Raw genomic sequence first — 14,207 nt, forward strand, 5'->3', positions numbered from 1 at the left:
GCCTTCTCTCTGGCGGCCCCAACTCTATGGAACCAGCTCCCCCCAGAGATTAGAACTGCCCCCACCCTCTTTGCCTTTCGCAAACTCCTTAAAACCCACCTTTGTCATCAGGCATGGGGGAACTGAGATATCTCCCCCAGGCCTATATAATTTATGTATGGTATGTTTGTAGGTATGTCTGCTTAAAAATGGGTTTTTTTAACTATTTTAAATTTTAAATTGTAAATTATTAGATTTGTCAGGAACTGTTTTTATTGTGTTGTGAGCCACCCCGAGTCTACGGAGAGGGGCGGCATACAAATCTAATAAATAAATAAATAAATAAATAAATAAATAAATAAATAAATAAATAAATAAATAAATAAATAAATAAATAAATAAATAAATAAATAAATAAATAAATAAATAAATAAATAAATAAATAAATAAATAAATAAATAAATAAATAAATAAATAAATAAATAAATAAATAAACAAATAAATAAATAAACAAACAAACAAACAAACAAACAAACAAACAAACAAACAAACAAACAAACAAACAAACAAACAAACAAACAAACAAACAAACAAACAAACAAACAAACAATGGAAAGTCTGCCGAAAGCTGAGCTGGGCACAACATACACACACGCACCCGCCTCCTCCTCCTCCCTAAGTTGCCGGCTCCTGTTTTCAGAATCGGGACTGAATGGGAGTCCGGGGTCGGAGGGTGGAGGCTTGTCGGGCGAGTCCTGCACCAGGAGAGAAGAGGGAGGATGAAAGAGGGAAGCAGGAGAGGAGTCGATCGGGCTCGGCTGGCTGAAAAAACCAGGAAATTCTGTGTGAAACCAGAGGATAAGCTCCAAAGAAGTGGAGCCAAACAAAAATTGTTACACCCCAGACACATATTACAAGACAGCTAAGTAGCCTGCAAGCTCCAACAACTCAGAATATCACCCCCAATCCACAAACATCAACTAATCAGCATACATCAATTACATCAACGACCCCAGGTGTTACCCCAATGACTCACCAGAAAGTTTCAACACAGCTTGCAGCTGCTGAGTCATCAAACCACACCCACCCACCAGTATTTATAGAGGGAAGGCAGCTCAGGTCTTGCTGTGTTCGCCCTAGTACAAGGACAGAAGCACCAGCCTGTTTCCAAGACAGTTAATTTTAATGATAGCCGACAAATTCTATATGTATGTGTCACATGGTTTTTTTGCTGAATTTGAAAATTAAGGGAGACTAGGATAGATCTATTTTGGCCTTATTTTGGCCTCATCAGCTAGCCATACCCCCCTGGGACTTTTTGCCTTGTAAGGCAGAGAATTAACCCCTAGGCTACAGTATCCAATCCCTTCAAGTCCCAGTGTATATGAACTGAGTTAATTATATTAGTCTGGCCCTCTAAAACCATCCCAATTTCTCATGTGGTCCCATGGCAAAATTAATTTCCCCCCCCCGCTGCCATAAACCCTTGTGGGGTGGAGTCTGGGCAACTGAATGGAGCTAGCAGAGTGTTTTTATAGCCGGATGTCCTTCCTGTCATCAATGTGGAGTTAGGTTCAGCAAATATATTCTCTCTCTTTTAAAAAAATAATCTCTATTAAATGGTTTTTTTAAGACATAAATATTCAGCAAATATATTCTCAGTGTGCCCAGAGAGAGAGAAATATCTGCCTCTACCTAGGATCGAACTCACAGCCTCCTGATAGTGAGGCGAGAGTGCCACCTCCAGGTTACCACACTACTCCCTGGATACCATATATGAGTAGATATATAGATAAATGTACAGTATATCAGAGGGAAATTCCTACAAAGGAATTTTGTAGGAATTTATATCTATATTTTCATCAAATGAAGAACCAAGCTTCAAGATTCAAAAGCATGTAGTTGGATTTGCTTGATATATTCAGTTACAAAAATGCACAGTATCTGAAAAGCGTTGATTCACGTTTTCAAATTTTGGTTTCCGTCTCATTTATAAACTAGACATTTGTATTAGTTCAAGCCTAAGTCAAGTCTAGGAATCAAAAACAACTGAGACCATAACCAAGATTCAAAACAGCTTGGGGGTGGGGGATAGGCAGTTGAGAAACAGGACAAATTTGAAGAGACCAGATGTCATTAAATTATATGTACCATTAATAATCAACAAAACCAATAAAAATAAATTACCCATAAAAATAATGAAGCTCCAATCTCCAAAAAGATGCCTTTGGTGAAAAAGCAAAACAGGCTATGTTGCAGACTTTAAAAGCTGCTACAAAAATCGGTGTCACCAAATAAAGACTGAATGTACCAATGACCACATCAATCAAGAAGTAAACTTTCTATGTACAAAGTCCACATGTGCCTTCTATAACTTTGAAAACAACCAACTCAAAGACTCAAGATCCATCCCACCCTTAAGGGACCGAATGGTCAAGACTATAAAGTCAAGAAATACAGCATTTCACAAGAAGAGTCCTTCACTCCTCTGCTCGCAACAAAATACCTTATTCCACCAGACTTGAAATACAATCTAAGTTCAACCCCTCTTGCATTCTACTAACTTATCTAAGGGCAAATTTAGTGCTGACCATTATTTCCCAGCTGCCGGTTAGGTCCCACAGAGTTGGCCTTCTCCAGGTCCCATCGACTAAACAATGTCGGCTGGCGGGACCCAGGGGAAGAGCCTTCTCTGTGGCGGCTCCCCCCAGAGATCAGGACTGCCCCCACCCACCTTGCCTTTCATAAACTTCTTAAAACCCACCTCTGCCGTCAGGCATGGGGGAACTGAGACATCTCCTCTTGCCTATGCAGTTTTATGTATGGTATGTTTGTGTGTATGCTTTTTATATAATGGGGTTTTTTAGGTTTTTAATGTAAAATTGTTATTTTGGACTTTAATATTAGATTTGCTATTATATATTGTTTTCTCACTGCTGTGAGCCGCCCCGAGTCTGCGGAGAGGGGCGGCATACAAATCTAATAAATCTAATCTAAATCTAATCTAATCTATTTGACCAGATTCCTGTGTATAAGCATAAGTACTAAATCAACTTAACTAGAATTACTGTATTTTTTGGAGTATAACATGCAACTTTTTACCTCCAAAAGGAGGCTGAAAAGTTGGGTGCATGTTATTCACCAATATACAATGTAGCCCCACCCAGCCACCCCCATCCTTTGGCAATTTACCACCTTGCAGAAAACAGCACAGAGTGTGATTAGCACAAGGAACTGATCATCAGCCTCCCGACCCGCAGCTGATTCAAGACGCTGCAGGCAGGCCACATGCTAAAACTGAAAGTGAAACTAGCTACAAGGAGGCAAATTGCTGGGAGGGAGAAGCAGAGGCAGAATTTTATTTTCTTGTGCTAATGACACTGCTGAAACTGGGTGCAAGGAGGTAAGTCAATAACTATAAATGTCTATATAATGTTCAAATTATTAGACTTATCTTTCAAAGACTGCTTTATTGTTGTTCTGGACAACTTAACAAAATGAAGAAGCTTTTTAAAATAAATGCTTGATCTGAAGAGCCCCAGAGCTATTGTATCTTCTTTTAAATAGCAGAGAATAATATATACTTCCAGAAAGGCAGATCAGTTTTAAAGATCTGTAAAAGTATAATCTAAAATGTAACACTATCCTGTTTATTATTAAAATAAAGCAGCTGAGTTAAAGCCAGACTTAGCCATTTTGGGGGTAGAACTATTTAAATAATTGGGAGGAGTTAGTGTGACTATATTCTGGCATTAATGTACTGCCATAATGTACTTCTTCAATTCTTTGCTATTTCTATGGGTCAGACACACACGCACAGAAATACACAGCAAACAGTGTATATCATCTGTACTGTTTTCTGTTTGCTGGGAGGCAGGGGCAGAATTTTTTCCCTTGTTTTCCTCCCTCAAAACTAAGGTGCATCTTATACTCAGTCCATGGAGAGGGACGGGATACAAATCCAATTAATAAATAAATACTCCAAAACTACGGTATATTGTGTATTCCTGATTCTTCGCATCTGACCAAAAAAAGAAAGATACACGGGTATAATTATAAAAATATTTGCAGAGGTTTTTTTATTGGGTATATCCAATAATAAATTCAAAAAAGACTTATATTACTTAATGGTTCATATATTGGTAGCAGCTAGGATAGCTTTTGCGCAAAAATGGAAAGACACTGAGATTCCAAAAGAAATAGATATTCTTAAGAAAATTTTAGATTGTACTGAGCTAGATATGATGACGAGAATGTTAAACAATCAAGAAGAATCAGAATTTTATGATGTCTGGCAGAAGGTTTATATTTGGTGGGAAATAAAGAAAAAGAAATAAAGGTATTATTTTGAATATCTGAAGTTAGTAGATAAAGTGTAAATAGCTAGTGACTATTTACGATATATATTATACATAACATAAATATCAAATTCTTTTCTTTTTTTATTTTCTTTCCCTACCCTCTCGTGAAAATTTTTACATAGATGTTTACAAATTTTTACTTATGTCTATATTCATTATATCAAGATTGACAGTTATGCATACCATATAGATGATGTAGTATAACAAAATGATTTTAATATTCTTTTTTCCCCCTTATTACAATGATGACTTCTATTTTGAGCGGAGCGACTGTAGCTCCACTAAATGTTACATGTGGTGTTTGTTATGTATGTCTTTCTTTTGAAAATCAATAAAATATTTTACCCCAAAAAAAAAAATATTTGCAGAAAGAATTTACAAGTAAAACTTGATGTGCCAAACTGGAAACCTGAAATTGACAGGTACACCCTTTTCTAAAATACAAGCTACTTTCTCTCCATTTCATGTGGGTGAAAATGTTGGTGAGAAGCACCCATCCTGCTTTTCTCCCCATATCCCCATTTAGCACTGTTTTACACTCCTCCTTGTAAGAAATGTTTAGTGGCAGGATTTTATGTCCATTGTCCTCATTGGTTTGACTTGTTTTTTTCAACATTGTTTCCCATTGAAAGTCGAAATTGGGGTTAACACTATACAGTGGTCCCTCGATTTTTGCGGGTTCGAACTTCGCGAAACGGCTGTACCACGGTTTTTCAAAAATATTAATAAAAAAATACTTTGCTGGTTTTTCCCTATACCATGGTTTTTCCCCCTCGATGACATCATACGTCATCGCCAAACTTTCGTCCGCCTTTAATAAATACTTATTTTAATAAACTTTAATAAATAAACATGGTGAGTAATAATCTAAATGGTTGCTAAGGGAATGAGAAATTGCAGTTTAGGGGTTTAAAGTGTTAAGGGAAGGCTTGGGATACTGTTCATAGCCAAAAATAGTGTATTTACTTCCGCATCTCTACTTCGCGGAAATTCGACTTTCGCGGGCGGTCTCGGAACCCATCCCCCGTGAAAAGTGAGGGAACACTGTACACCAGAGAAAGAAGGAAGCTTGGGGGGGGGGATAAGGAGAGAGAAAGAAAGAAGGAAAAACAGAGGAAGATTATCTGATGAGCAAAATAATCCTGGCTCTTTTATCAGAAGACAAAAATAACAAAGATCCCAACTGAAACCTTGAGAAACAAAACATGTATCGATAATTCATTGCTGAAAAATTAGATGAGCTTGCATTTTGGGATCTGCTTCTTGAACATGCGATTCCTCTGACCAAAATTGCCCCCCCTCCTCCACTTTCCCCTTGCCTGAAGCATACAAGTTGTTTCTGTTCTCCTCCTCCCACATGACAAAACTTACCCATCCAATTTCCTCTGCTCTTTGGTCTCGTGTTATTGGCTGTCGCCCCTAAATAAGACCTTGGAGGATGATTTCAGCAAACTGAAATTAGCATCTCCAGCTGCACCTTCTTCGTGGCACCAGATTTAGGGAAGACTTGGTTCTAACCAGCAAGCCGCAACAAAGAACTAATTTTGGTGAAAGGGAAACCTGGAGTGTAGAAGCACAACACAAGGATTATTTCTTCCTTTGACCAGTCAGCCAAGGTAGGAAAATGGGAATTTGAACATAAACAAGTTGTATGCATCAGGCTAGAAGATGGAATATCACTATGGTTCAAATGCATGCAAGATGATGATGACAAATGGTTATTTATTTTGGATATGTGTTTTGGTGGTCAGTGTTTTGCTGATATGTGGAGTATGTGTACAACAGGGATTGTTTAGAAATCACTATTTTTAAAATAGTGGGGGGAAGTTGTTGAGAATTAAAGGAAGAAAGGAAGCGATAGAGGAGATGAATCTGGAGAAAATGACTGGAGCAGTGTTTTTCAACATTGGCAACTTCAAAATTTATTTATTTGTTTTATTTATTTATTTTGTCCAATACACAATGAGGGTTTTAGTGGGTATATATCTATATACATATAGTAAAATACATGATGAAGTTTATAAAGGAGATACTCATATTAAAATAGATCTAAGAAAGAATAGAAAAGAAGATATAGTAATAGAACATATTAATGGAAGAATAGAAGAAGAGATATAGGAATAGAAGAAAGGTATAGGAGATATAGGACAGCAATAGGACAGGGGACGGAAGGCACTCTAGTGCACTTGTACTCGCCCCTTACAGACCTCTTAGGAATCTGGATAGGTCAACTGTAGATAATCTAAGGGTAAAGTGTTGGGGGTTTGGGGATGACACTATGGAGTCCGGTAATGAGTTCCATGCTTCGACAACTCAGTTACTGAAGTCATAATGTTTGGACTTTTAACAGACAGAATTCTCCAGCCACTGGGTGGGCTGAAGAATTTACGGGCATTAAAGTCCATGCATCTTCAACTCACAAACATTGAGAAACATTGAATTGTGGGGATGCTTCTTTGTAAATTGCATTGATTTCAAGTTAGATAGATAGAATTCTTTATTGGCCAAGTGTGATTGTCGAGTGTGGAATTTGTCATTGGTGCATATGCCTTCAATGTACATGAAACAAAATATATATTTGTCAAGAATCATGAGTTACAATACTTAATGATGTAATGGGCGTCAAATACGCAATCAGGAAACAATCAATATTAATAATAATGTTAAGGATACAAGCAACAAGTTACAGTCATAAAATCATAAATGGGAGGAAATGGTTGATAGGAACAATGAGAAAACTAATAGTAATAGTAATGCAACCTTAGTGGATAGTTTGACAGTAGATATTTTCACTGCCCTCTTTTTGATTCATGCAATATACAGGTCCTCAATGGAAGGCAGCTTGGCAGAAATTGTTTTTTCTGCAGTTCTGAAGAAGTTCTTTCTTCATCTTACATTTTTGAGGTATATTCTGTGAAAGCTAGGTTTAAACAGTTGGGGAATACAGATGGGTGAGAGCTGGATCCTATATTTAGAATAGAATAGAATAGAATAGAATAGAATAGAATAGAATAGAATTTTATTGGCCAAGTGTGATTGGACACACAAGGAATTTGTCTTGGTGCATATGCTCTCAGCGTACATAAAATAAAATATACATTTGTCAAGAATCATGTGGTACGACACTTAATGATTGTCATAGGGGTCAAATAAGCACAATGAAGAAGCAATATTAATAAAAATCTTAGGATATAAGCAACAAGTTACAGTCATACAGTCAACATGGGAGGAAATGGGTGATAGGAATGATGAGAAAAACTAGTAGAATAGAAGTGCAGATTTAGTAGAAAGTCTAACAGTGTTGAGGGACTTATTTGTTTAGTAGAGTGATGGCGTTCAGAAAATTTTTTTTTACAAGCAATAAACAGATAGGTGCAAATCTTTCAAGTTATGGAACCTGGAAGCCAACTACCAAACAACTTGTCCAGGATGGGGAAGTTATAGGAGACACAGGAATCACCATCAGAGACACCAAATTCATCTGAGAACTATTAAACTATAGAAGTCAGATGGCTCTATTTATTGATTCAGGAATATTTCAATAAAAGTTTCATTTTATTATGTTAATGTTTCAGTGTCATGAACTTAAACTATTATGATTTATATGTATTTTAATGGTTTCCTATTTGATTTGGTGATTTGTCAAGTGATGAAAAGTTTGTAGTTCTTAAAATCTAAAAAAAAAAATATTCCTGAGACGTAGGTTTTGATGGCTCACAGCCCGACAGCCATTCTTGCATATGAAATTTTCACTGACTGATGTTTTAAGACACTTTTTTTTCATTATTACTTTCATCCTGAAGTTCTTTCCTTTTCATTATTTGTTAACCTTGCAATTAAATTAGAGTTGTGAGCCAGGATCTGTTTTTTAAAAGTTTTGTAAATATAATAAGAAAGATAAGAGCCAGGGTGACGTAATGGTTCGAGGGCAGCACTGCAGGCTATTTCAGCTAATTGCTAGCTGTAGTTCAGCAGTTCAAATCTCACCACTGACTCAAGGTTGACTCAGCCTTCCAATCTTCCAAGGTGGGTAAAATGAGGACCCAAATTGTTGAGGGCAATATGCTGATTCTGTAAACTGCTTAGAGAGGGCTGTAAAAGCACTATGAAGCACTATACAAGTCTTTAAAAATTGTACAGCAATCATTTTATTCAGAAGGAATTATATAAGGAAATTCTATATTATTAAGCAATCATAATTAATTTCAATTTCCAAGCAGCTTACTGGTTTCAAAAGAACTACTTTGCCTTTTATTTAGCAATTGAGAGCCAGTTTGGTGCAGTAATTAAGGTGCTGGTCTAAAACCAGGTGACTGGGAATGCAGCTGCGAGAGCTATCATGGGCTTTCCTAAATTTGCCCATGTCACACCAACACTCCGCAGTCTGCATTGGTTGCCGATCAGTTTCCGGTCACAATTCAAAGTGTTGGTTATGACCTATAAAGCCCTTCATGGCACCGGACCAGAATATCTCCGGGACCGCCTTCTGCCGCACGAATCCCAGCGACCAGTTAGGTCCCACAGAGTTGGCCTTCTCCGGGTCCCGTCAACTAAACAATGTCGTTTGGCGGGACCCAGGGGAAGAGCCTTCTCTGTGGCGGCCCTGACCCTTTGGAATCAACTCCCCCCAGATATCAGAGTTGCCCCCACCCTCCTAGCCTTTCGTAAGCTCCTTAAAACCCACCTCTGTCATCAGGCATGGGGGAATTGACATGTTCCTTCCCCCTAGGCTTATAAAATTTATGTATGGTATGCTAGTGTGTATGATTGGTTTTTAACTTGTGGTGTTCTTAAAATTAATTTAATATTGGATTTGTCTTGTATTGCTGTTGCTGTGAGCCGCCCCGAGTCTGCGGAGATGGGCGGCATACAAATCTGATTAAACTAACCTAAACTAAACTAATCCTGCCCTTAGGTATGAAAGCCAGATGGGTAAATTTAGGCCAGTCAATCTCTCTCAGCCCAACACACCTCACAGGTCTGTTGTAGGGAAAATAGGAAAAGGAAGGTGTGTTGGATATGTCAGCCACCTTGAATTGTGTGTCTATGTGTATATTTATATATGTGTATATAGGTGGGGAAATATCTTTAAAACATGTTTAAAAATTTACTCCACATTTGCACCAAACAAGAAATAACATATTAGATAACAGATTCAGTCATTTGTAATCCACTAAGCTGTTAGTATAAATCAGAAATTATGTGGATAGAACTGAAATGTAATTTAATTTAATTTACTGTCCAGATAAAATTTAAAGTCCCAATGATGTCATTTTTAGCTGAAATATGTTTCTTCATTCTAACAACTGAAACACTATTCCTCATTTTGGCCTCCCACATTCTGAATTAACTTCAACATACAGTGATACCTTGTTTTACAAATGCCTCGTCATACAAACTTTTCGAGATACAAACCCGGGGTTTAAGATTTTTTTGCCTCTTCTTACAAACTATTTTCACCTTACAAACCCACCGCTGCCACCGGGATGCCCCGCCTCCAGACTTTCGTTGCCAGCAAAGCGCCCATTTTTGCACGGCTGGGATTTCCCTGAAGCTCCCCTCCATGGGAAACACCACCTCTGGACTTCCGTGTTTTTGTGATGCTGCAGGGGAATCCCAGCATCGCAAAAATGAGTGCGTCGCTGGCAACGGAAGTCCGGAGGTGGGGTTTCCAGTGATGGGAGCCTCAGTGAAATTGCAGCATCGCAAAAACACAGAGGTCCGGAGGTGGGGTTTCGAGGACTTTGGGTTTTTTGCGATGCTACAATTTCACTGATGCTCCCTTTGCTGGGAAACCCCACCTCCGGACTTCTGTTGCCAGCGATGCACTCGTTTTTGTGATGCTGAGATTCCCCTGCAGCATCGCAAAAACACAGAAGTCCAGAGTTGGGGTTTCCCATAGAGGGGAGCCTCAGGGGAATCCCAGCAGTGCAAAAATGGGCGCTTTGGCTGGCAAAAGGGGTGAATTTTGGGCTTGCACACATTAATCACTTTTCCATTGATTCCTATGGAAAACATTGTTTCGTCTTACAAACTTTTCACCTTAAGAACCTCGTCCTGGAACCAATTAAGTTTGTAAGACAAAGTATCACTGTATTTTGATGATATCATGTCTTAACCAAACCCAACTAGATATTATGAATTGGGAACTTAATATCCCATACACAGTACAATTTTTATAAGCCCTTCACAGTCAGACATGCTGACTGTGGCCAATGAGACTTGAAATAGCAACAGCATTTAGCACTTACATATCACTTCACAGCCCTCTCTCTGAGGTTTAAAGAGCCAGCATTTTGCCTCCAACAATCTGAGTCCTCATTTTACTGAGCTTGGGAGGATAAAAGGCTGAGTCAACCTTGAGCCGGTCAGAATTGAACTCCTGGCTGTGGGCAGAGTTAGCCTACAATACTGCATTCTAACCACCACAGCTCTTCTATAGCAATAGCACTTAAAATTACAGGGGGTGGACAAAAAAATGGAAACCCCTTGCAGCTCCTCCGTGGAATCCAGATTTGTGAAGCTCCCTTCGAACAGTTTTTTGTAGAAACTGGGTTCTGTACATGTCTATTGAGCTCTGCAGTGATTTTAGGAGCTGCAGTCTTGTGATCCGCTCTAACAATTCGCTTCAACTTTCGACCAGACCTGAACTTGGCTGAAAAAATGTTCCCTTCTCTTTCAAAAGCAGTCATTACTTTTGAGACATGACCTCTTGAAACGCCAAACATTTGGGCACTTTCTGTTACACTAGTGCCTGCCATTCGAGCACCAACAATTTGGCCTCTTTGAAAGTCTGAGAGGTCTGCCATTTCTAGAAGGTTATAACCAATTTCCTTAAATTTCTGTAAAAAAAACCCGATAGTTTAAAAATATATGAAATAACAGAATTTTAAAAAACATTAAAATATGTCAAGTTTTGATTGATTTGAACATGTTCAAACATTATCATGCCAAAAAGTCAAGTGTTTCCATTGTTTTGTCCACCCCTGTATCTACTACTTCACAGTGCTTTACAGCCCTCTCTAAGCTGTTTACAGAATCAGATATTGCCCCCAACAATCTGAGTCCTCACTTTACTAACCTCAGAAGGCTGGAATGTTGAGTCAACCAACCCTGAGTCACTCAGAATTAAAGTCCTAGAGCTGTGATAGTGAACCTATGTCATGTGTCCCACAGGTGGCACGCAAAGCCATATCAGAGGGCATGTGAGACATTGCCCTATGTCAACTCCAGCCACATGCGTGTACTGGCCAGGTGAGTTTTGGCCTTGGGAAATGCTGTTTCCCCCTCCAGATGCTTCACAGAAGCTTTCCTGAAGCCTCGGAGTGCAAAAAAAACACCCAATGGACAAACCGGAAGTTCAGAAAATGCACTTCCAGTTTGCCTGTTGAGTGTTTTTTTTGCACTCCGGAGAGCTCAGGGAAGCTTCCTGAATAAACATTTATTTATTTAGGAAGCTTCCCTGAACTCTCCAAAGTGCAAAAAAACCATCCAATGGGCGAACTGGAAGTGCATTTTCTGAACTTCCTGAATAAACGTTTATTTATTTGTGGACTTCCGGGGTGGCGCCATGGTGATGTGGTGTGAAGTCTAACAGCTGCCCGAGATTTTCCATTTTGAAACCATATAATCGGTAACGCAGCTCCTTGGAGAGAAGAGCTAAATAAAAGGGAAAGCTTAGGGCAGCGGGTGGAGGTGCAAACCCCTGCTGGGATAAGTGGAATCCCTGTAATCGGATGGGAAAAACACCCAAGGCTTCTTTCAGTCCAAAGACATGCTGCACTGAATTGACAGCTGGGAAGGGGAGAAAGAGTGAAGCGGCAAACACCAATGGAGTTGACTTTAACAGCTAAATCTCTAACCCATAAGAATCCTAGTGCAAAAATTCAGAGAAAAGAAGCCACAAAAGTGAGTCTCCTGATTGAACCAGGTGGCAAGCGAGTGGACGGGAGCAGATTGTAAACAGCGAGTGAAAATTGGTGGCGGAAGTTGATGGCGGAGTGTGAGTGATTCTGAGCAAAAGGCCAGCACAAGTAGATGGAGATTAAGAAGATGAATGGAGGACTGGTGATCATGATTGAAAAATAGAGGAGACGGCGAGCTGATGGTGAAAACAGAATGGTGGTGGTGTGTGGAGATTGGAGATCAGAGATTGGAGATTCAGGAAAGTTGGTGGAATATAGTATTGCTGTTTTCACCGGCCATTGAGGAGACCACGCTACCGCTCAGTGTGTATTTGGATGGAAGGTTTTCTCTATCCTATGTTTGGCTGAATTGGATTTTTGGATTATTGACTATTGAGGACTGACTACTAGCTATTAATTATCAATTGCCAATTGTGGATTGCTGATTACTGGATTTTGGGCTGATTTAAGATTTAAGACTTAAGAAAAAAACACACGAACTTCAAAGACAACCATTTTTTTCTCTTTTTCTTTCTTCTCTTTGTAAATTGAAAGAAATGTAAAAAGAGATTGATCTTCCCAGCTAGAGGTGATACGAAGAGCTGAATGTTTATATAAGTGATATTGATATTGTGGCTTTTTCCCCTCTTCTTTTCTCTTCCCCCCCCTCTTCTTTTCTCTTTTCCCCCCCTCTCTTTTCTCTTTGGTGACTTAATACTCTAACCTATTTGCTACTTGTCTCATGGTTTATTTTCAACTCCTGTCTTAAAATATATTTACTCTAACTACTTTATTTGAATAGATAACATATTTAATCTTGCTAAACAAATTTTATAAGGATTATAATTTATCTTCTTTGATTTAATATCAATTATCAGATATAGGAATTGAATGATTGTGTCTTACTTAGAAATACATATTAACTATTGAATCTTTATTTTAATATTATTTAGATATAGATTTATTTATTTAGGATACTTATTGAATAACCATAGTATACATAGAGATTGATTATTAGTAGCTATAAGAATTTCAGAAATAATTTAAGAATAGTTACAATTAATTATATAACTGAACATCTGGTAGTTATTCTATTTATTTATTTATTTATTAATTGATTAACTGAAATATTTGAAATAATTGTTATTTTAAAGTATTTAAAATATCAAGATTAATTCTTTTAGGGTAGACATAAAGAGTGAATGAGAATTTGGAGTTACTTTTTAACAGTGGTGAATATGTCAACAACATTTACAAAAAGTTTGACGAAGACAACACCTGGGACTCCATCTACGTCCGGAACTAAAAGGAGTACAGAAATGGCTTCAACAGGCAAACAAGGTCAAATACCAACATTACAATCTATACATGAATCACTAGAGATGATTCAGGAATTCATGGTCAGGAGCCAGGAAGCAACTATGGCAATGCAAGAAACGATGAAACAGAATCAAGAAGAAACAAACAGAATTTTGAAAGAATGTCAGGAAAGATCGAGGGACTAAGAATGGAAAATATACAAGAAGTAATTACTAACCATGAACAAAGAATCAAAAATGTTGAATTAAATATGGGAAAGACAGAAGATAAAATAGATGAAGCAGAAGGGAGGCATAGAGCGGCCAATAAAGAATTGGAAGACGCCATTTTTATATTGGAAATGGAGAAATCTTCTTTTTATTTATGCTTTCAAAACATGCCAGAAACGACGGAGGAAGATTTATTCAACAAAATGGTTGAATTGTTAACAAAAACTCTCCAAATAGATGAAGGAGTGAAGAATCATTTAGACAAAGTCTACAGAAATCAGACAAATTATGCAAAAAGGCACAGACTTCCAAGGGAAGTTCATGTAAGATTCACGAAAAAAGCGGTCAGAGATGAAATTTACAAAAGTACGAGAAATGAACATATAATCTACAAGGGGAAAGAAATAATAATTTTAAAAAAGATGCCCAAGAGA

The 14,207-nt window shown here is 38.1% G+C and overlaps 1 protein-coding gene across 1 annotated transcript in view; it reads left to right on the forward strand.

The window, feature by feature from the left end:
- The first annotated feature begins 5,880 nt into the window (after positions 1–5,880).
- Positions 5,881–14,207, forward strand: part of LOC139170795 (endothelin receptor type B-like) — a 41,716-nt gene continuing 33,389 nt past the window's right edge. The window contains exon 1 of the mRNA XM_070758306.1: positions 5,881–5,956. The gene's annotated coding sequence lies outside the window, so the exon portion shown is untranslated. The remainder of the gene's footprint in view (positions 5,957–14,207) is intronic.

Source organism: Erythrolamprus reginae, chromosome 8 (assembly GCF_031021105.1).
Source record: "Erythrolamprus reginae isolate rEryReg1 chromosome 8, rEryReg1.hap1, whole genome shotgun sequence".
Classification (NCBI taxonomy): domain Eukaryota; kingdom Metazoa; phylum Chordata; class Lepidosauria; order Squamata; family Dipsadidae; genus Erythrolamprus; species Erythrolamprus reginae.